This window comes from Macrotis lagotis, chromosome 2, assembly GCF_037893015.1.
Source record: "Macrotis lagotis isolate mMagLag1 chromosome 2, bilby.v1.9.chrom.fasta, whole genome shotgun sequence".
Lineage (NCBI taxonomy): Eukaryota > Metazoa > Chordata > Mammalia > Peramelemorphia > Peramelidae > Macrotis > Macrotis lagotis.
In genome coordinates, this window is record NC_133659.1 from 299782425 (window position 1) to 299803999 (window position 21575).

Consider the following 21575-nt stretch of genomic DNA (forward strand, 5'->3'; position numbering starts at 1 on the left):
ATTATAGAAAGGGAGAATTGACTTTTCTGCTTCCTACATGGCCCCCCAAATCAAGACATTCCAAGGTAGCATAAATTCTTCTAAGGGAACCCAAAACATCTTTCCTTTATAACCAATAAGGCAGTGAGTACTGATTCAGTGCAATCAGAGAAATAAATCCCAAAACAACTAAATCATTTTAATGGATAGTTCTATTTCCACATAAGATCTAGAGAAGAGGAAGGTTAAACTTGATTTCCTCAAATAGGGAAAAATTCTTAGAAAAATTGAAATAAAAAGGAAAATACTGAAAAAATAAACACAAAAAGAAGAAAATGTGTTTTAAAATCTAGTACACATGCAGGAAAATCAACAAGAAAAATCCTGGAAATAGAGTAGAGTGTAAGCATCAAAATACCCCCCAAATTACAAAGCTCTCTAATTACTTATTGTAATATGAATTAAGTTGAACATCTGATAAAATAGAGAATTCTATCTATACCCAAGACAGCTTGTAAACAAAGCAGCCTCTTTCAAAATGGGAAAAGGAAAAAATTCAAGATCTTAGGAGAGACCGGAATATATGAGAGAATTTAAAACCTATATAACTAGAATGGAAAGCTATGTGTCACAGTGGTTAGATAGAGTACTGAACCTGTTTTCAGGAAAAATTGAATTAAAATCTAGCCTCAGTCACTTATGCCTTACTCAGTCACTTATTCTTCATTTGTTTTTTTTTTGTTTGTTTGTTTTAGTTTTTGCAAAGCAATGGGGTTAAGTGGCTTGCCCAAGGCCACACAGCTAGGTAATTATTAAGTGTCTGAGGTCGGATTTGAACTCAGGTACTCCTGACTCCAGGGCTGGCGCTCTATCCACTGTGCCACCTAGCTGTACCAGATTCTTCATTTATAAAATGAACTAGAGAAGGAAACCATGCCAGTATCTTACCTAAGAAAATATCAAGAGTTCATGAAAAATCAGACAAGACTGAAAATGACTTAATATTTGCAATAATTAGTAGAATAGAAAATATCCACTATGATGAGGTCTTTTTTTAAAGAAACAAAACAAAATCCACCTATTGAAATTAAAAATATACTGAATTGAAAGATGATCTAGAATGAGAAGGAAAATTCAGTAATGTTAAAATCTCTCTGGATACCAAAAAAGCAAAGAATTTTTCTTAGAAGATATGCCAATCAAAATTGAAAATTATTGGAATGACAAGACAAAAAAATCATAAGTTTAGTAATATTATTAATAAATATTATATCATAATATTATCTAAATATATAAAGCATCTAAATATATTAAGCATCATTCAAATAATCAGTTGACTGCCTGCCTTCAGCAAAGGCAGAAAGGAAGAAAAAAGTTTAAAACTCCAAGACACAAAGTGGTTAAATTTCACAATAATACTGAAAAGCAAATTTTTAAAGAAGATATAGGCTTTCAAATATGAAAGGAAGAAAATTTAATTAATACAATACTTATTTGTCTGTATTTAGAACAACATAATAGAATCAGCAAAGCTGTTCTAGGTACATCCAAAATTGATAATTACCACAAATTGAAGTATAAATTTTCATGAAAAATTATAGACAAATCAATCAAAACTAAGCACTTGAAGTTCTATTGGGGAGGGGAGAGAATATGAGTGCAGATTTTTTAAATTTATAAACACCTCAAACAACCAAAAAGCCTGTTTTTTAAAAATAAAATCAGGGTATCAAGGCAAGATTGAATAAAATATTAGTATCAACAGAAGAGTAATGGGTAAGAAATTTCTAAATGTAACCAAAATATTAACAATGAAAATATAATTTAAAGAAAGAGATGTGATGATGGAACATCATGCTTACAACACTGCTGTATAAATCCTACGATTTATCCCACTCGAACAGGTAAAACAATTTATTTTATTTCTGAAATAGAGATTGAAATATGAAGTCAAGATCTGGTGAATTGTGGAGTCTATGATCACTTCTCATTCAATTATTCATAAATATTCAAAAGCAAGTCATAAAAGATATTAGATTTAGAGTCCGGGAACTTATGTTCAAATCCTGTTAGGTAATTAGGGATAGAAGTTAGTTTCCTCATATGCCAAAAGGGAGGTGAATTATATTATATGGAACTGACAAAATCTTATTTTGTAGGCTATCGGTAACTTCCAAAGTAGTACTATACAGACAAATTGACTTTTGCCCTTTAATTCTGTTCTATGTTATCTGCCCCTGCTGTTTACTCCTCCATCTCATTCTATTTTAATCAAGCTTTATCACCACATGCATATCTGCAAAAAATTATTAAATGACTCATCTATAGGAACATTTTATTTATATTTCTCTTTTGGTTATTCTGTTTACTTTTTATTTTGAAATAAATTGGAATTAAAGTTTTTGAAAAACTTTTGAAATGTGAAGATCATTAAACTTTAATCTTTACTTTTCAGAAATTTAGTCATCAAAAATCTTCAAAAATAGACTCATTTTGTTTTGTGAAACACATAAAAGCTCCACATATATGTATAATGTAAATAGCAAAATTGAAATTTAATATTTTAGAATTCCTCTCATTTACAGTCAGTTGCTAAGGTCAACTGCTTGGTTTTAGGTACATATTAAGTTTTCCCCTTCCTATATTATTTCTTCCAGTTCTTCATTTTAGAGTTTGAAATCCATACAGGACCTTTATTTCTCATATAACTTATTTAGAATTTTGAAATCATTTTTTTTTCTATTCTTATTCGAAAATTATAGTATCTTTGCATTCCAGGTATTAGCTTTAATTATTTTGTATTTTTTTTAGATTTTTCAAGGCAATAGGGTTAAGTGACTTGCCCAAAGCCACATGGCTAGGTAATATTAAATGTCTGAGGTGGGATTTGAACTCAGGTACTCCTGACTCCAGGGCCAGTGCTCTATTCACTGCACCACCTAGTCACCCTATTTTGTATTTTCTAAAGCATTTTTTTAGGATTGTTGCAATATAATTTCTGATGGTTTGATTATTGTTATCGTAGAATTTATCCTAACTTTTGGAGGTATGTTTCTTTTAACGTAACTTTATTTTAATCAAAATAGTTATTCTTTGTTTTGGTACCTTTTTCCAGAATTGTTTTTCTTATTTTATTTCCAGTCTCTCTGCTTGTTTCTTTTTCTTCTATTTGTTTATTTTTTCCCATGTAGTGAAATCTTTCCTCCCCTTCTCCACATGCCAGTCTTCTTACAAGACATTCTATTTCCAGACTGCATGTCCAAAGGAGTGACTCCAGATTCCTAAGTTTGAAGTAGTTCCCTCCCTTTATTCTATTTCTGGCTTCCTTGGATATCTGCAGTTAATGTCTCAACTTTTTTTCAAAGCTTTCTTCCTTCCCTGATGCTCTTGAATTTTAGTGCTTCCCTTCTTGGCTAATCTTCAATTTATTCTGAATATTTCTTGTTTTCATGTTCTCTAAGCCATGTGATTTCTTTAAGAGGATGGCTTGTTTTAATTTTTTCTCTTTTTTTTATATCACCAGGACTTACTGAGTTCCTGGTATTATTATTCAAACTTTGTTTTTGAAGAAAATCAATGATACCATAGATGTTGTCTTGACATACATTTGTATTAGATTTAAGGGAGGACAAGTTAGTGTAAAATCATCAGCCTCCCTCTCTATGAGACAACAAATAGAACAAAAGTCAAGATAACTGGTAATGACCTATGATTCAGAGGATGACCTTGACCTGACCAAGCACTCCAAGTGCTGCCTTCATGGCCATTAGAAGAAATTATTTTCATCTGCCAATTTGGCAGGGGAAATTTTCCCTTGATTGCAGTAAATATCTTTCTCATTTATTGACAGGTCTGAGATTCATTGATTATCCTTAACTTGCGTTAGACTATATGTTAGCACAGTTTTATCAGGGTGTAACCATGGCATATTTGTGATTATTTTTGGAGCCACAGCTGGAAGTCAGGTAGCAGTGGACACAAAACACTGTCACCAAAAGATTTTTGATGACTAAATTGATGAAAAGTAAAGATTAAAGCTTAATGATCTTCAAATTTCAAAAGTTTGTCAAAAGCATTAATTCCAATTTATTCCAAAATCAAAACTAAACAGAATAACCAAAACTGAAATATAAACAAAATGTTCCTTAGATAAGTCTTTTAATACAATTTTTATTTAAATATTCATATGGTGGTTAAAAATTATTTAGGAAGCCATCTACTCCTCCCTGAATATTCCATATACCCCTCGTTCATAGGAACTTAAAAAAATGCTTATTTGCTTAAATGAGTTTTTTTGTGATTGTTGTATTTAGTGATTTTCTTGATAATTTGAAGTAAAGATAAGGAACTTTAATTAAGCATAATTTCTCATTCAAACCATCTAGATGGAAACTCCTTTCCATAATATGGGGAGAATTTTCTATGTAAATATTCTAAAGACTCAACCTCAGGATTTAATGTTATCATTATTTAGTCATTTCATTTAGATCTGACTTTCCTAGACCTCATTTATGGTTTTTTGCAAAGATACTGTAATGGTTTGCCATTTCCTTCTTCATTTCATTTTACAGATGAGGAATTGAGACAAAAGGGGTTCAGTGACTTGCACAGGGTCACATAGCTAGGAAGTACCTGAGGATAATTTTGAACTTTTTGACTATAGGATTGGTACTTTATCCATAAAGTCACCTTACTACCCTAAATTGAGTCTAAGGGGTTAAATGTGGTTTAATCTCTCTCTCTCTCTCTCTCTCTCTCTCTCTCTCGTAGGGCACTGATTTTTCTGGACATTTTTCATTTGTGTCTGACTCTTCATAACAGAGTTTGGGGTTTTCTTAGCTGAGATACTATCGTGATTGCTATTTCCTTCTTCAGGTCATTTTACGGATGAACAAAGTGAAAGAAACATACCTAAGGGACTTGTCAAGGATCAATTGGCCAGTAAGTGTCTGAAGTCAGATATGAACTCAGAAAGATGTCTTCCTCACTAATTAGAATGAGTGGGACTGCCCAGTTCTTTATCCACTTAGTCACTAGCTTCCCCTATAATAATTATGTAATTTGAGAAATATAAATAGGTTTTGATTTGATAGAATTAACTGTATGAATATAAAAAATGGACTCGTTGAAATAGTAAATTGAATATTTTGAATCAAACCCATACATTTTTTATTGAGTAGAGAGTGGGGAAGGGAGGGTATATGTGATATGATCTGACCTGTGTTTTACAAAAACTACATTATTAGGTGAATAGAGAATAGGTTGGACTGGACACAGTAAGGGAAAGGGGACTTAAAGCAGACAGATTCACCAAAAGGCTAGTGAAATAGTCCAAGGGTGAGATGATGGGAGCTTTCATAAGAGTGGTGGCAGTAACAGGACAGAGAAGGAGAACTATTAGAAAGTTGTTGCAAAAGTAACATGAAAGGACCTTTAAAAGAACTTAGATATTTTGGGATAAAAGAAGGTGAGAAATCCAAAACTAATAAGAGATTTTTAAGTCTGATGGACTGAGGGGGCAGTATTGACCTCAACAGTAATAGGAAAGGTAGATGAGGGAGAGGGTCTAGGGGAAAAGCTAATAAGTTATGTTTTGGACATACAATTCAAGATGTCTGAAAAACACGATCCAAGATGTAATCATCACAGGTCCCATCTGAAGAATATGCTTCCACTATACAAGTCATAGTCCATGTTAGTGCCTAAGACCCAGGTAAGGAAAAGCAAATTATGGTGAGCAATATGGAACTATGCCCAAAGAGCAATAAAACTGTTTATACCCTTTGACCCAGAAATTTCAATTCTAGGTCTATATCCAGAAGAAATTATAAAAAAAATGGGAAAAGTCTTACATGTTCCAAAATATACTTAGCAGCTCTTTTTGTAGTGGCAAGGAAGTGGAAATTGAGGGAATGCCTATCAATTGGGGAATGGCTAAACAAGTAATGGTACTTGAATACTATGAAGTACAACCTTGATGGAAGCAGCTCCTCTCAGCAGTCCAGAGAGCTAGAAAAAATATATTTTACAGGGTATGGACTATATTAGCCCCATCCAGAGGAAGCAAAAAAAAAAAAAAGAACAAAAAATTTTTAAAAAACCATTCATAATTTGATGAATACCTTATAAAAATTACGTCTTTTGTATTTCTTTCCCCAAACCTAATTCCTCATGCCAAAAATTACTAATTTGTAATAATGTTTAACAAAATAGGCATGCAAAATGTTAACCTAACCTTTCCTTGCTGAGGGGATGGGGGGTATAAAGGGGGGATGGAGGGAAATTTTGTAACTTGGGGAAAAAAAGCAAATTAGGGACATAAGGCAGTTTGAATGTCCCTTGTATTCACTTAGAGCATGTTTATTTGATAGCTTTTCATGCACACAGCTAATTCCTTACTTGATTATATTCATATATATACATATATGATTATATATACATATATACTTACATTATAAGCACACATATTCATACATATATATATATATATGCATAGCCAATTCAAGATAGTCTAGGTTATTTTTACCTTTATAATTGAATGTTTTCACAATCAAGATATATATGTGTGTATGAAATTTACTTTTTTCCTTTTTTTAATATTGTTTTGAAAATGATTTATATATGGAGAGGTAAACTCTGTTGCTCTCCAGGAATACTTACCAGGGATTTGATGGATGCATTTTCAGTCCATTTGGGTAAATGCATTAAATACTTTGACACATTGCTGTATAATCATTTAATTTGCATTCATATAATCTGGCAAACCATTCAATAAATAAATAAATATGGACTCAAAGAATTTGTGTTCTCAGTAGCATTTTGATATAATAAAGTATCTTAAAATATTTTTTCAAACATTTGGGATTTGGCAAAACATAAAAAGCTTTTGCCAAGTACTCTTCCTCTCAATTTTCAAACCCATATGCATTTCAAGGGAAATTTAGTTCATATGTTTTTTGGCATATTTACACTTAAGTTGTTTAAATGGTGCCTGTGAGAGTTATTTGAGTTGCAAAGGATCTTAGAGGCCTTTATGTATAATCCTTTACAAGTTCCTTTCCTTAGATTTAGGTAGTCAGATTTCCATAAAAATAATAACAAAACTTAAAGTAGCAAACAAAACAAAAGAACAAAACAAAAATGTATGGGTTTGATTCAAAATATTCAATTTACTATTTCAACGAGTCCATTTTTTATATTCATACAGTTAATTCTATCAAATCAAAACCTATTTATATGAGCTGGACAGAAAGGCTGATCTCCAAGTACAGGACTCAGGTGAACCATAGAAGGGGTGGCTGAGAAGGACTAATTTTGAGGAACATAATGATGTTGAACTCCTTGTATTCCTGCATGTGAAGAAGATACTGATAACTCATATAAACTTTCTCATTTATAAGAGCCATTAGAAGGAATGTATATAGACAAGGCACAGAAGGAGCAGAAAATAATGGTATAATATAGTAAAAAAGATGGCGTCAATGGGTAATAAAAGATAGTACTGAGAGAAAGAGGAAGGAGGGGAAGAAAGGGCTAAGATATTTCACATAAGAGTCAAGAAAAAGCTTTTGCAATGGAATGGAACAGGGGAAGGCAAAGGGTGAATGAGTGAGCCTTCATTCTCATCAGAAATGACAGACACATTTAATAGGGTATAGTAATCTACCTTACCCTAGAGAAAAATGAGTATAAAGGGAAGGGATAAGGGGGAATGGGGGTAGGGAAAGGGGTAGTAGGTGGTAGAAGACAGGCAGAGTGTAGGAGATGGTATTTGGATATAACACATTTCTGGACAGGGATAGGATGAAAGGAGAGTGAGAGAATAGAATAGATGAGAGTGGCCAGGAATAGAGCGTAGGGAAATACAGCTAGTGATAGAGACTGTGGGGAAAAATATAGAAGCAACTTCTCTGGTACCTGTGATGGGGAAGGCAACTTATCCCAGAGACAGAGCCTTTGGAATCTGAACACAGACTGAAGTACACTTTTTTTTCCTCTCACTATTCTTGAGGTTTCTCATCCTTTTGGTGTGGGAGGGGTATATATGATTACTCTCACAAGATTATTGTAATAATGTAAAATTAATTTTAAAAAGGATTAAGGGAAAGAGATACAAAAGTGATAATTTTTGCAAAGTGTTCATCAGACTCGGGGTGGGGGGGAAGGAGCCATAAAAAGGAGGACTGATTGGGGAGAGGAGGTAGTCAGAAAAAACACTTTTGATGAGGGACAGGTTGAAATGAGGGAGAGAATAGAATAAATGGAGCAACAGGACAGAGGCAAATATAGTTAGTAATAGTTGCAAAAAAATGAAGCAACTTTCTCTTAAGAAGGTCCAATTTCTAAAATATCTAATCTATCTATCTATCTATCTATCTATCTATCTATTTATCTATCTACATGGAACTGAGTCAAATTTATAGAAGAAAAAACCTTTCCTCAAATGATAAATGATCAAAATATATTATTTTCAGATTAAGTAATCAAGGCTATCTATATCCAAATTAAAAAAGAAAATAACTCCAACTCATAATTGTTTGGGGAAATGCAAATCAAAACAATTCTAAGACACTACCTCATACCTATCAGATTGACTAATAGATCAGAAAAAGAAATTGATGGATGTTGGAAGGGATTTGAGAAAAATGAGATATTAATGAGCTATGTCAGTTGTAAACTAAAGGATTGTGTGGTTTGTAATATGATGTTTCCAGAGAGCAAAGAAATTAGGATTATAACCAACTAATGGTTGAACTGATTAAATCATTCTGTAAAATACTTTGAAATTATGTCTAAAGAGTAATAAACAATGCAAACCCCTTAATTTAGCCATTCCACTACAAGATAAGCATCCCAAAAGAGTAAAAATAAAGGAAAAGTACTTATATGTTCAAATATAATAACAGTCCTTGGCAAAGAATGAGAAGTTGAGTGGATGACCATCAACTGGGGAAATGCATGAACAAATTGTTGTATGTGATCATGATGAAATACTGTTGTGCTAAATGGAGCTGATGAACAGAATGGTCTCAAAAAAAAAAAAAAAACCTGGAAAGATTTACATGAACTGATGTAAAGTGAAATATATCTTCTACAACTTATCAGTAATATTCAAGATGATCAGTTGCAAATAACTTAGCTATTTTGTGGAATAAGAGAAAATACAACTTTGGAAAACTTATGAAGGAAAATTTTATCCATCTCCAAAGAAGGAACTGATGATGCCTGAATATACATATAAGCACACTTTTTGAAACTTTTTTGTTCCTGAGCTTTTTTTTTGAGGGAAATGGTCCTATTTTTTTTTCACAACATGACCAGTATGGAAATGTTTTGCATGGCTATACATGTATCACGCATATTGAATTGCTTGCCATCTTGATGGGGACAGGAGTGAGGAGAGAGGGGGAGAATTTGCAATTCAAAGTTTTAAAATTAAATGTTAAAAATTTTATTTTACATGGAACAGGAATAAAATAAAATATTAAATTAAAAAAGGTCAGTGCTCTATTCACTATGTCTCAGAAACAAAGTGATTAAATGATTTCACAAGGAGTTTAAGGTCTAGAAACAGGACTTGAACTCACATCTTTCCATCTCTAAGCCCAGTATCCCCTTTATCATACAATACCACCTCTCTTAATCTACCATGAGTGATTTAACTGCTCCCTTATGTTTTTTTTTTAATGTTGCAATTCCTTCCAGGTTTTTGTGATTATGAGGCAATGAAGCAATGAAAAAAATTGAAGACACTTAAATTTAAAAAAAAATTGACAATTAAAGTGACCTCTACTTTTAGAATATAGAGATTAAATAAAATAAGGATTCTTTTTTATAAGAATTCTGTCCTGAGATGCAAGATCGTTCTGAAATGAGGAAATGTAGTTCTCAAAACAAAGCCAGCTTTAAGGAGTGAGTAGGATATGCCAATAAAACACCCCATTTTCTGTTTCACAGAAGATAATTTTTGACCTTCAGCAGTCATTCATATGGACATGATGAAATGCACACTAAATTCTCAGTCGAATTTTTGGCGTTTGCCTTGTGCAAATGTTTGAATTGTGAATTTGGCTTCAGAGAGTATTCCTGATGTTAACTGAATGGACCCAAGTAGTACAGAAGTTATAGACTTCAGATACACATTTCTGCAGTGATTATGATTGGGGGAGTGATGTTTATGCTTTACTTTTTTCTTCCTTTAGATCTGGCAAGGAAAAAGTATCAGCTTGATAGATGACACTTACTTGATCGTATCATTAAATTGGTGTGTTTTTTCAAGGAATTCACTTATAGAAACTTTCCAGAGACTTTCATCTCTGAGGGGTGTGAGTGTGTGTATGTGTATGTGTGCCTGTGTATGTGAGTGTGTGTACATATGTGCAATCTGGATAGGGAAAGAGTAGGAAAGACACTTGGCAATAAATCCATTTGCTCATAAATCTGTTAACAATTTTGTACATTTTCACTTGCATTTGTTTAAGAAGTTACTATAATGTTATTTTATGTTGCTCTGAGCTATTCTATGAGACACTGCCATTGAAAACGTGTCACTGGTCTAAGAGAATTCAATTGCAATTATGAAATCATATTTGATGTTGAATTGCTGAATTTCACACAGCATGACTTTGTTGAGTGAGCCAGATTTATGCAAGGAAGTGTTCAGAGATTTTCTTCTAGAAGCAAGTACCTCAAAGAACTCCATTTCTTTTATTAATTATACCATTTCTATCTGGGATAAATGAAATAATTTACCTGAAATGTGTGCCCTAAATGAAACAATTTACATAGTCTATTTATTTATCAAATATATAGAAAATCAAGGAAGTTTTTCATTGCTCTATAGGACAGGCAGAATGATGTCATAGATGGAATTAAATGTGGGGTCAGAAATATATAGATTTAAGCCTTTTCAGTATCTTTTAAGTTGGATAATTCTAGTCTCTTAGCCTTTTAGCCTTACAGGCAATGCTTTAAGAAGCCTTAGCAGAGTGAAAAGTGAAAACATATGAAGCCACATATCTGAGATCACCAGCAGAGGGATCCATAGAGTTCTATATTAGATGTGACTTTGTATTGGGATTCAAAGGTGATAATAAAGTTTATATAGTGCAGAAGATTTGAGGAAGATTTCTTATTTTCAGTTTATTTTTATTTTTTGAATGAACGTATATTAAAAATATTTTCATGACTTGTATTTACAAGTAGGGAGTCAATCTTTGTTTCCTGTGTAATGCTGTTGTCTGTCCTTCATTTTCAATGACAATCAGTTACATCCCTTGACTTGTGTGTGAATTAAAGTGAGACAGAGATGTTCAAAGTCATTGTCTTACTCTCCCTTCCTGAATCTTTAAAGTCCAGTAGCAAGACAAAGATCAAGGCAACTGCTGATGGCCAAGGATTCAGTGAAAGCTCTTGGTATCTTTTATGTCTAAGCAAACTCTCAGACTGCACAATGCTTGTTTCATCTGCCTTCATGACCATTGGAAGAAATTGTTTCTTTTATCCATTCTGTTGAGGAAAGCCTTCCGCTGCTTAGCACAGACCTTCCTTTAACTCACTGAGGCTTGTCAGCTATCCGCTACCTGAATGGCCCATCTGGTGAGAAGTTTGCTGAGGTATGGTTATTGGGCATGCTACAACTTACTGGAGCCACAGTTAAGAGTTGAATGAATCAGTTGGATGCTAAAGAGGGATCAGCAGCACAGAAAAGGGCTCAGCAAGCCTTCACATCAGATGCTAGATGGGTTATCTTGTATCTCTTCAAAATGTACCAACAATCCTTATGCTGGAATATAACTAGCAAAAGGATTAAATTAAAAAAAATGAGTTTCTTTTTCTCTCAAGGAATTTTCTGTCTAATCTAGGGTTGAAAAAAAAGTCAAAAGTAAAACAACATTAGAATATGATGAAGTGAATGGAAAGGTCAAAGTGAAAAAAAATGATTTTGAAAAGGGGAGATCATTTTAGTTGAAGGAAAAACATTCAATCAGCAAGAAATTATTATGAAGTTACTATGTGCAAGGTACTTAGCTGCATAGAATTTTTTAAAATAGTTCCCGATATAAAGGAGCTTGCAATCTAATGATGGATAGAAGTAAACAACTATGCACACGTGGAGCTTTAAACTTAGAGTTATATATTAGCTATATATACACATATATATGTAACTATATATATATATATACATTTTTATGTACATCTGTATATTACATCGCTCTCTAGATATATTCATATATCTGCATTCACTCTATATATGTGTATGAATGTTGTGTACAAGTGTTCATAAACTCACATATGCACACATGAACATTTAATTAAAAGGTGTTTCTATGCATATATTCATTTGAACTTGGGCATGTGTGTGATACATGTGTATTGCCCAATAGATTAATATTCATATGTAAATTAGTGATAAAAAAATATAGGTACTAACAAGGTAAACTGGAAAAAGATTTATGTAGAATTCATGACTTTTTTTGGAATAATAAGAAATTAAGCGACTTACAGAGGGAGATAAGATGGAAGAGAATTCCATGAGAGAAGGGTTAGATTAAGTGAAAATAAACAGATTTGGGAACTAGAATAAGGAACAGAAAAGAGATTGCTGTAACTATATAACTATATAACTATATAACTATATAACTATATAACTATATAACTATACAACTATACAACTATACATATATATATATATATATATATATATATATATATATATATAAATATATATATATTCCCTTGAAAGGGAAGAGGGGAGTGTACATAACATTAAAAAAATTCCAAAGGAAGGAGAAGGTCAAGTATGAAGAGACTAGAAAGACAACAGAATTTTTCAGTTGATCTAGGATCTTAAGAGGTGTCAATGGAGTTGAATAGATGAGAATAGCTTGTAATATAGTCATATTGACCTTTAGGGTGATCAGTTTAAAGATGATAGGAGAATGAACTAGAAAAGTCTGTGATTTGAAAAAGAGAGATTTACCAAGAAATTATTTCAAGATACAAGTTACTATGAAATGTGATCATATACCAGGATGGTTGCATCAAAATTGAGATAAGATATATTAGAGATGTTATGAAGAATGATTTGATAAGACATTGCAAGAGATGGGATATTGACAGCAAAAGAGAATGAGAGTTAAGGGAACTAGTTTGAGAACCAAGATGATTGGAGATGATGGCACAATATTAAGAAGAATAGGAATAGGAAAGATCATGGGGTAGGAGAGATATTTAATTCAATTTTAGACAGTTTGAGAGTAATATATTATGAGTTTTGAATTCTTAACAGGAAGGGGTTTTTGGTTATCAAAGTACCATCAGAGACATTTTTTACTGATTTCTGCTTTTCCAAATGTTATAAAAGCTTTTTTAACATTCATTTAACATAAAGTTGTAGAAAATGAGACTGTAAACTAGAAATAAGAATAGGTCAAGATAAGTAGATCTGAGCATATGCTGGGAAAATGGATCAGCTGAATTGTTTTGAAGAAATAGGCTGTATCGGGACAATATTTGTCTATTTCAGGTTTGAAATAGTTTGCTGTTTCAGTATGAAAGACCTTGAGTTCTAAAGCCTATATTTCATTTTGTAAAAAAAATGAGAAGCCGCTGAATGCTTTAGGGCACAGGGTTGTTTTGTTAAGATTTGTACATTAGGAAATTTATTATTTAGTTAAAGCAATTTATTGAAAAATGTGCAAAAGCTACTGGATTTGACAATTAAAAAGATATCTAGGGGTGACTAGGTTGCACAATTGGAGTCAGGAGTACCTGAGTTCAAATCCTGCCTCAAACACTTAATAATTACCTAGGCATGTGGCCTTGGGCAAGCCACTTAACCCCATGGCCTTGAAAAAAAAATCTAAAAGAAAAATCTAAAAGGATATCTGTTGGATTTTGGGGGGCAAAATGGATATGTAGTTAGGCCAAAAGCCATATTTTAGGAATCTGAGTAAGAAGAGTGATGAAAGTAAATTATATGATCTATTCTTTTACTAAGGGAAATAGACAATATCTTGCTGTTATAGAAAGGTCAAGGGATTGCCTGGTTTTATTTAAATGTATGAGGATGTTATCATTCTTAGAAAGAGATAAATGACTAGTACAGAACAGATAGGAATGAATGGGATCCTGGATAATTCTACTTTGTTCTCTTGGATTAGAAAGAATAGATTAGAAAGTCAGATAATTTTTTTTAAAGTATATGGTGAGGAATGATGCAACTTTATCTGATCACTTCAACAATATCATGAAAGGAATTGGTGATGTCTTATTCTCTTCAGAAACAGAGTGGGTGAGAAGTTGTAGCCTTGAGGCAATGAAGATTTGTTATAGTTGTTTTGTGACAGGGAATTAATTAGAGAGGAATGAATATATTTTCTGAGCATTGTAATTAACCCAGTCAGTACAAATTCTTGTTCCAGAATTACAAGACTTTAAGTAGGAACAGCAAAAGCAGGTGAGGTGAAGGAGTTGGGGTTTAGTAGTATCCACAGGAAGTCAAAGGGATGATTGAGAGATCTTCAAAAATAGAGAAGAGTGCACTGTGAAATGATTGATTATAGGTCAGAGTTTGTGAGGTCATAAAGAAGACAGAATAAGTTCTGCCAATTGAGAAAAATGAAATCAAGGGTCTTGTGATTGAAGAAAAAAGAATATATTGAAAGAGGTGAATGATTTAAAAAGCAGAAGGAGAGTTGTTTTTTAGACCTTTCAGGTCTGAATCAGACCAATCTGACAGAACAGGTTAGGAACCAGAAAAAAATGAGTTACTTTCACATTTATGAAATCGTGATTTTCTTCAAAGTACTCTTAAAATTAACTTCAGCAAACAAATAGCATTGACTAAATAGGCCTCTGGCCTCTGAAGTTGTTATACTGTTCAATAGCCAGAAGTTTATGTCAAACCTGCAGATCTTCATTCCTGTAGCATTGGAAAGCATTTAGCAAACAAAAAGATATGTCAACAATTTGAACCTTAGTCTCCAGGTTCAGTAAAGTTTCAAAAATGGTGTCTATCATTTAAGGAAAGATTAAGCAATAAAATCTAATAGACATGTTACCAAATATTGTTCTTGCATCAACAGAGAATACAAAGTAGGACAGAAAAAAAGGAGTTATTCAAATTATTATCCAGTCTTATTTATAAAAGTGAAACAACTAAAAATAATTTTTATTCAATTTAACACTTTCATTTGGCTACTGCCAAAATCTGCTTTTAAGTTTGTAATTTGGATTGCCCAGAATGAGGTTAACTTCATTTTCATGAGGTATCCAATAGTGCATTCCATCTGGGTTACTCCCTCAATTTACATTCTCAATTTGATTCCTTAGGGAGTGAATGTAAATGTTATCATGCCAGCAGGTGGAGGGTAGGTTATGGGTCCAAACTCTTATTTCTCTAGTTCATGATCCCCTAGCAATATATTTCACAGTAAAACTGCCAGTGTAGACAATTAGCTCAAAACAATGGCATTTGCTAGGATGACATAGAAAAATGAGTAGTCAGAACATCCTTTACTACTCAAAAATTAAAAAAAAAAATCTGCGACATGCTTCTTCAAAAATGGATACACCACATCAATTGAAAGAAATGGAGTAAATTTAGAGGTCAATTATAGTTAAGTACACATAGAGGTAACACATTATCTCCATTTTAATCATGCTTCGTCTTACTGCAAGAACTCAATGTCCTTTATTTCTAAGATTCTCTTGGGTTCCTCTTGTCCACCAGTCAAATAATGATTGTTATGGCTGGATATGCCTGGAATTCATATTCAGGTAAGTTCTCTGCTTCTAGTAATCATAGTCTTTGTAACTGCTTCCTTCCAACTACTTTCCCTATGATTCCATATAGTATCACTGTATATGTGCCTGCCTAAAGGTCATGTGTTTCTATCCTCTCAATTTTGTCTTTTACTCAAACTGAAGAATTCTTGACTTTCTAAAGTGTTAAATAGTCAAGATGCTCCTACCCAAAGTTCTGTAGTTTCTTCAACAAGGAACTATGTTATCTTGACAAATCAACTGTCACAATGAGAATAAAAATAACCAAAAAATGAATTTATTCATTTTTGCACTTACCAGAATTTTCATGAGGAAATAGATTAACCATAAATTTTTAATAACATAAATTTACTTGATCTTAGTACAGGTCAGTCTTTAAGTGTCAGCAAAACCATTCATTCCCTTTATATATGTATATATGCATTTAAAATTAGGTAGAATTAAAATTAATAGAAAAATAACAGCTAACTCATCATGGAAACAAAACCAAATCAAACATTCTCAAACAGCTCATCAAAATTTAGTTGATCTTCAGAAACTAAGAAAATTAAAGTTCTGAAAAGAGTAGATTCAGAAGACATGATCAGAATCATATTGAAACTTTAAAGAGGTGACTCTAAAAGAGAATTTTTCAGTGTCAAAAGTAAAATGTGGCATCAAGAACTGACCATAGAACCACCTATATGGTCCAACCACTAGAGAAAACAGAGGGATAATGAGTTCAAACTTGACTAAATTCTAAAATGTTTGGGGAGATGGTAGATTTTAAGACCATTTCTTAGATTTATTTCAGAAAAAAATTTCAGTTATGGAATAGCTTAAAACTTTGTCATTCATTTCATATCTAGATTTTTTGGGGGGGTGGTTGTAAAGGATGTTCTAACTACTCATTTTTCTATGTCATCCTAGCAAATGCCATTGTTTTGAGCTAATTGTCTACACTGGCATTAAAAAAGATTAATGAGGGGACTTTAGACAGGCCACATGTCTATCAGCAAAAGAACTGAGGATCTTTTAAGCATAAGTAAGGAGAGCCAGAGAAGGAAAGATAAGAAGTCCACTAATTTCAAAAATTGAAGGGTTTTGATAATGAAGCAGGAGTAGAATTATTCTACTCTTCATGTCAGATTCTAAAGTTTGACGAAATGTGTTAAAGAAGCCAAGAGAAAAAAAGTTGAATTGATGTTGGAAAAAAAATTCTAATTATTGGATTATCCATAATTAGAAAGGGAAATTTTCCTCATTTGCTACTTGGATTTTTGAGGTTAAAATGGCCATTATGGCATGAAGTAAGCAGATATTTTCTTCACTTTTTTTCTTTCAAGCATTCAGATACTTTGCATATATGAACAAAACCCTCACTAAATAGCACTGGAGAACAGATAATAAAGAAATGATTCCTCATATGAAAGAGCTTATTTTATATAGCTAGAATGTTAGGATTAGGACTTTAGAATTAGTATCTTCCCATAAAGATGGTTAGGTCAGATATTTTCTCCACAAATTTATTAATAATTCATTTTTAGCCTTCATTTCAATGGAATTCCAAATTCTCTCCCTACCTCCCACCCTCCACCACCCAATGAAAAGACAAGAAATGTGATATCAATTATACATGTGAAATCATGCCAAATTTATTTTCATGTTAACCATATTACAAAAATAAGTAAAATAAAGAGAAAATTATACTTTAATTTGCTCTGAATTCAATTCTCTCTCTGGAGACTGATAGCATTTTTTCGTCATGAGTCCTTTGGAAATTTCTTGGATCAGTAGCCAAGTCTTTCACAATGAAATGACATTGCAGTCATTGTGTACAATAATCTCCTGATTCTATTCACTTTAAATCAGTTCATGCAGATCTTAACATTTGTCCCTTGAAATCACCCTCCCTGTCATTTCTTATAACATAATAGTACTCTAACACAATCATATGCCATAACTTGCACATTCCCCAATGATGCACATTCCATGAATTTCCAATTTTGTGTCACCACAAAAGAGCTATTAAAGATAGTTTTATACATAGATGACCTTTTTTTTCCTTTTTTCTTTGATGTCTTTGGGGAAAAGACCTAGTAATGATATTGTTGGGTAAAAGGTTGTATCATCCTTTGGGCATAGTTCCACATCATTTCCAATATTTATGACATATACTTTTATAAATTTGATTCAATCCTTTTTTACTTGAAAATTTAATTTTCATCATTAAAGCATAATTTTTCCCAAATTATTTCATTCCCTATTACTTTGGTTGCATTGGCTTTGTTTATGGGAAAAAATCTTTTTTATTTAATGTAATTAGTAGGTTGATTATTAATGACAATACCAAGAAAGTACATATTTAAAATTTATAATAATCAATTTATTCTGGCTGATTTAATATTATTTACTTTGTGAATAAAATCAGGCTTAAAAATTACTTCAAAACTCACAAAGAAATTTGGGTTGCTTCCTATATTGCATTTTCACTCTGTTATCTATATATTCTTTCATAATAATTAGTATGAATGGTTCTAGCTATAAAGGGAAATTTTGTGCTTTTTTTCACAACAGGGATTTGAGAGATCATGGAAAAACTCTACTTTGAGTTTCCAAGAAATGTTTTATAAATAGATATCCAAAATAATTATTAGAGAGAATGAAGTTATGTCACAGAGAATTATGGCAAAAAAGGGACAATTTAGAAAAAAAGATCTTACTATATATAAATTCATTATATTCCCTGATTGTCTAGTTTTTGCATATGATTTTAGTTTCAAGCTGTCCTTTGCTTCCCACAAAATGAGAGGATTACAGATTGATGTAACAATTAAAGGGCATAAGAATGAACTATGTAGCTAATCTAGAGATAAAATGCAAAGCATTCATAAGAAATGACTTGCCCACTATGTGGGTGGAAAAGGAAATGATAGTAGTTTATAATTAACTATTTTAAATATATTTTACAGACTTGATTACAAAAGTTCAAAATGTCTTTGAAAACTAATTAATGTTATTGTTTGTAAAGACTATAATTATATGAAAATATAACAAGAATAAGAGTTTTAGCTTGACAACCCAAAGGAATTCTTTATTAACAGCCTTTTGAAATCCCTTGTAGAAATTTGAAAGGAAATTGAATAGGGATTTCCCACTGTTAAATGGGATAAACAAAAATTTCCCCCTCTATATTTTCCATTGTTGATATTTAAAAGCACAAATTTATTCAGAACAAAGAAGATTTTTGGAGAAAAATTTTGGGGAAAATTATATGATTCTAAGTGGGGTAACTTACTTATATTAAAAGCTGATTATTAGTTTTAAATAATCTCATTAAATGATTATTAGGTGCTCTGTGAATGATCCTCACTGACTTAAATATTAAATATTCTCTTTTTCAGTCCCTTAATGCTTTTCTCATTTCTAGTCATATTTTTCCTTCTTTCTTGCTGTCATGCAGTTTTGAGGTCTAAGAATAGAACTGAAGTGCAGAACTGTGGTCCTATATGATATGTAGAAGGAAGAGAGGAAATGTAACGTCAGGTCAAACAAACAAATGTACTGGAAATATATCCATTTAGATCTCCTGACTCAATACAGATGTATAGCCAAAAGGAAGAATAAATCGGTGTGTAGTTAGCTTTAAAATAATCAGATCTCCCTCCATTGATTGATCCATCCTATCCCAAGGTATAGGGACTTAATATTGCAACCACTTCTAAGAAATTGCTTTTCTATCTGGTTCAGATATCATTGGATCATGACAGTTAAGAACTGTCACAATTGCTACCATCTTTAACAGAAGAAAGGCCAGACTGAGACATTTCATGATTTTTATCCAATATTCAGGGAGAAAGTGAAGAGTACTCAATTTGGAACTAGTCATCTGAAATCAAATCCTGGTTCTATTATTAACCTACCTGTGCCACTGTGGATAGTTCATTTAATTATTTTGGTCACCAGGTTCTCTGTCTGTAAAATGAAGGAGTTGAAATTGAGGTATCTCTAAAGTTGGTTCATATTTTAAATCTATGTTACTATTAAAATTAAAATAATAGGGGGCAGAGACAAGATAGTTTTGTGAAGCTAGGATGCTCCCAGAACTTTTCCTGAAACTTTACCTGAATCCTCTAAATATACCCTAAAGCAACAGAACCCACAAAAAAGTGAAAGAAGTTCTGAATTCAAGATATTTTGAGGAACTTCAGTAAAGTTTTGTCTGACATGGGTAAGAAGAGAGTACAGCCCAAAATAGGTGGGAGAGTTGGAAACTTAGTTACAATACAACTCAGATTTGGACTAAGCAAGCCAGTAGTATGGTAGCCAGCAGTAAGGGTACCTACCCCAAGCCCTCGGAAAGCTGTTAGAAAAGATGCCAACTGGGTCGGGCTATTCCTATAGAAACTAAATTGACATAGGTAACAAGTTGACCTGGCCCCCGCACAAAAATCTTGGGCCTGTGCCACCTTTTCACCAAGAGCAGAGCTCCACTAACCAAAATGAGAGGAAAAAGGCATTCACTAAAAAGAAAATAAAACTATTCTTCTTCTAGAGATGATTAAAATGCCATCTCAGAAGAGGAAATCTGAAAAAAAAATCTCTATTTGTGAAACCTCAAGGGAAGTTGAGTTAACTGTATAAAACAGTAACTTTAAATGTAAAATTGACTAAAAGAAAAAATGATGCCAATTCCTCTAAAAGTAAAATAAGTTAATTGGAAAGGAAATGCAAGCACTAACTGAAGAAAACAAATTTCTAAAAATTGCCATTGGACAGATGGAAACAAATGCCTCTATGATACTCCAAGATTCTATAAAATCAAAACAAAAGGCTGAAAAAATAGAACATGTAAAGAAAATACCTGTAATTCTTAAGAATTATATTTCTCAGGGCAGCTAGATGGTGCAGTGAATAGAGCACTGGTCTGATGTGATGATTTACTTTAACATAAGAAGATTGCATTTCTATTGAGGCAGTTGGAGGGAGAGTACTAAGATAGTGGGCATGGGTATTAATTGAGCATGAAGTGTTGATACTTTAGTTCATGAGGGATATATTTCTATTGGTAAAGTTGAAGGGTGTTTTGAATAGTAGGTGTATATACAAATTGATCATGATGAAGATAATGTTTATGGCTCTTGAGATTTGTATCTCTATTAGAGTAGTTGAAAGGAGTATACTTTGACAGAGAGTGGGGTAAAAGACATGTATAAAACAAATAAGACATGAAAAAAGGATTATATCGGGAGAATAAGATGGAGGCATAAGAAGATAACACCACATGAAGAGGCACAAAGGATTTAATACAGTAGAAGGAAAGAAGACAGAGTGTAAAAACTGAGTAAATCTTGCTTTCAATAGATTTGAATTAAAGAGTGATATACATTCCCAATTGTGTTTAGAAATGTATCCTAACCTATAGGGAAGTAGGAGGGGAATGGGGAAAGAGCAGTGTGAGGCAGGTAGCAATCAAACAAAATAATGGTGAGGAAGGAAAAAAGGAAAAAGAAATAAAAATTACAAATAAGAAGAGAATAAGATGGAGGGGAATAGAAAGTTTTCCCATGTTATTTCTTTCTCTTTCATGATCTTTTTTCCTCTTAGTTCTATTTCTTCTTTCACAGCTTGCCTTAAATGGAAATTTGTTAAGCACTAATTGTGCATGTGCAACCTCTATCAGATTGTTCATTTCTATGGGGATGGGCGTGAGAAAAGAGGGTGGTAGAAAAATGTAACTCAAAAACTTTCAAAAGGATGAATGTTGAAAACACTTTCTTGCATATAATTGGGAAAAAAAAGAAAAAAAAGACATGAAAAGACAACAT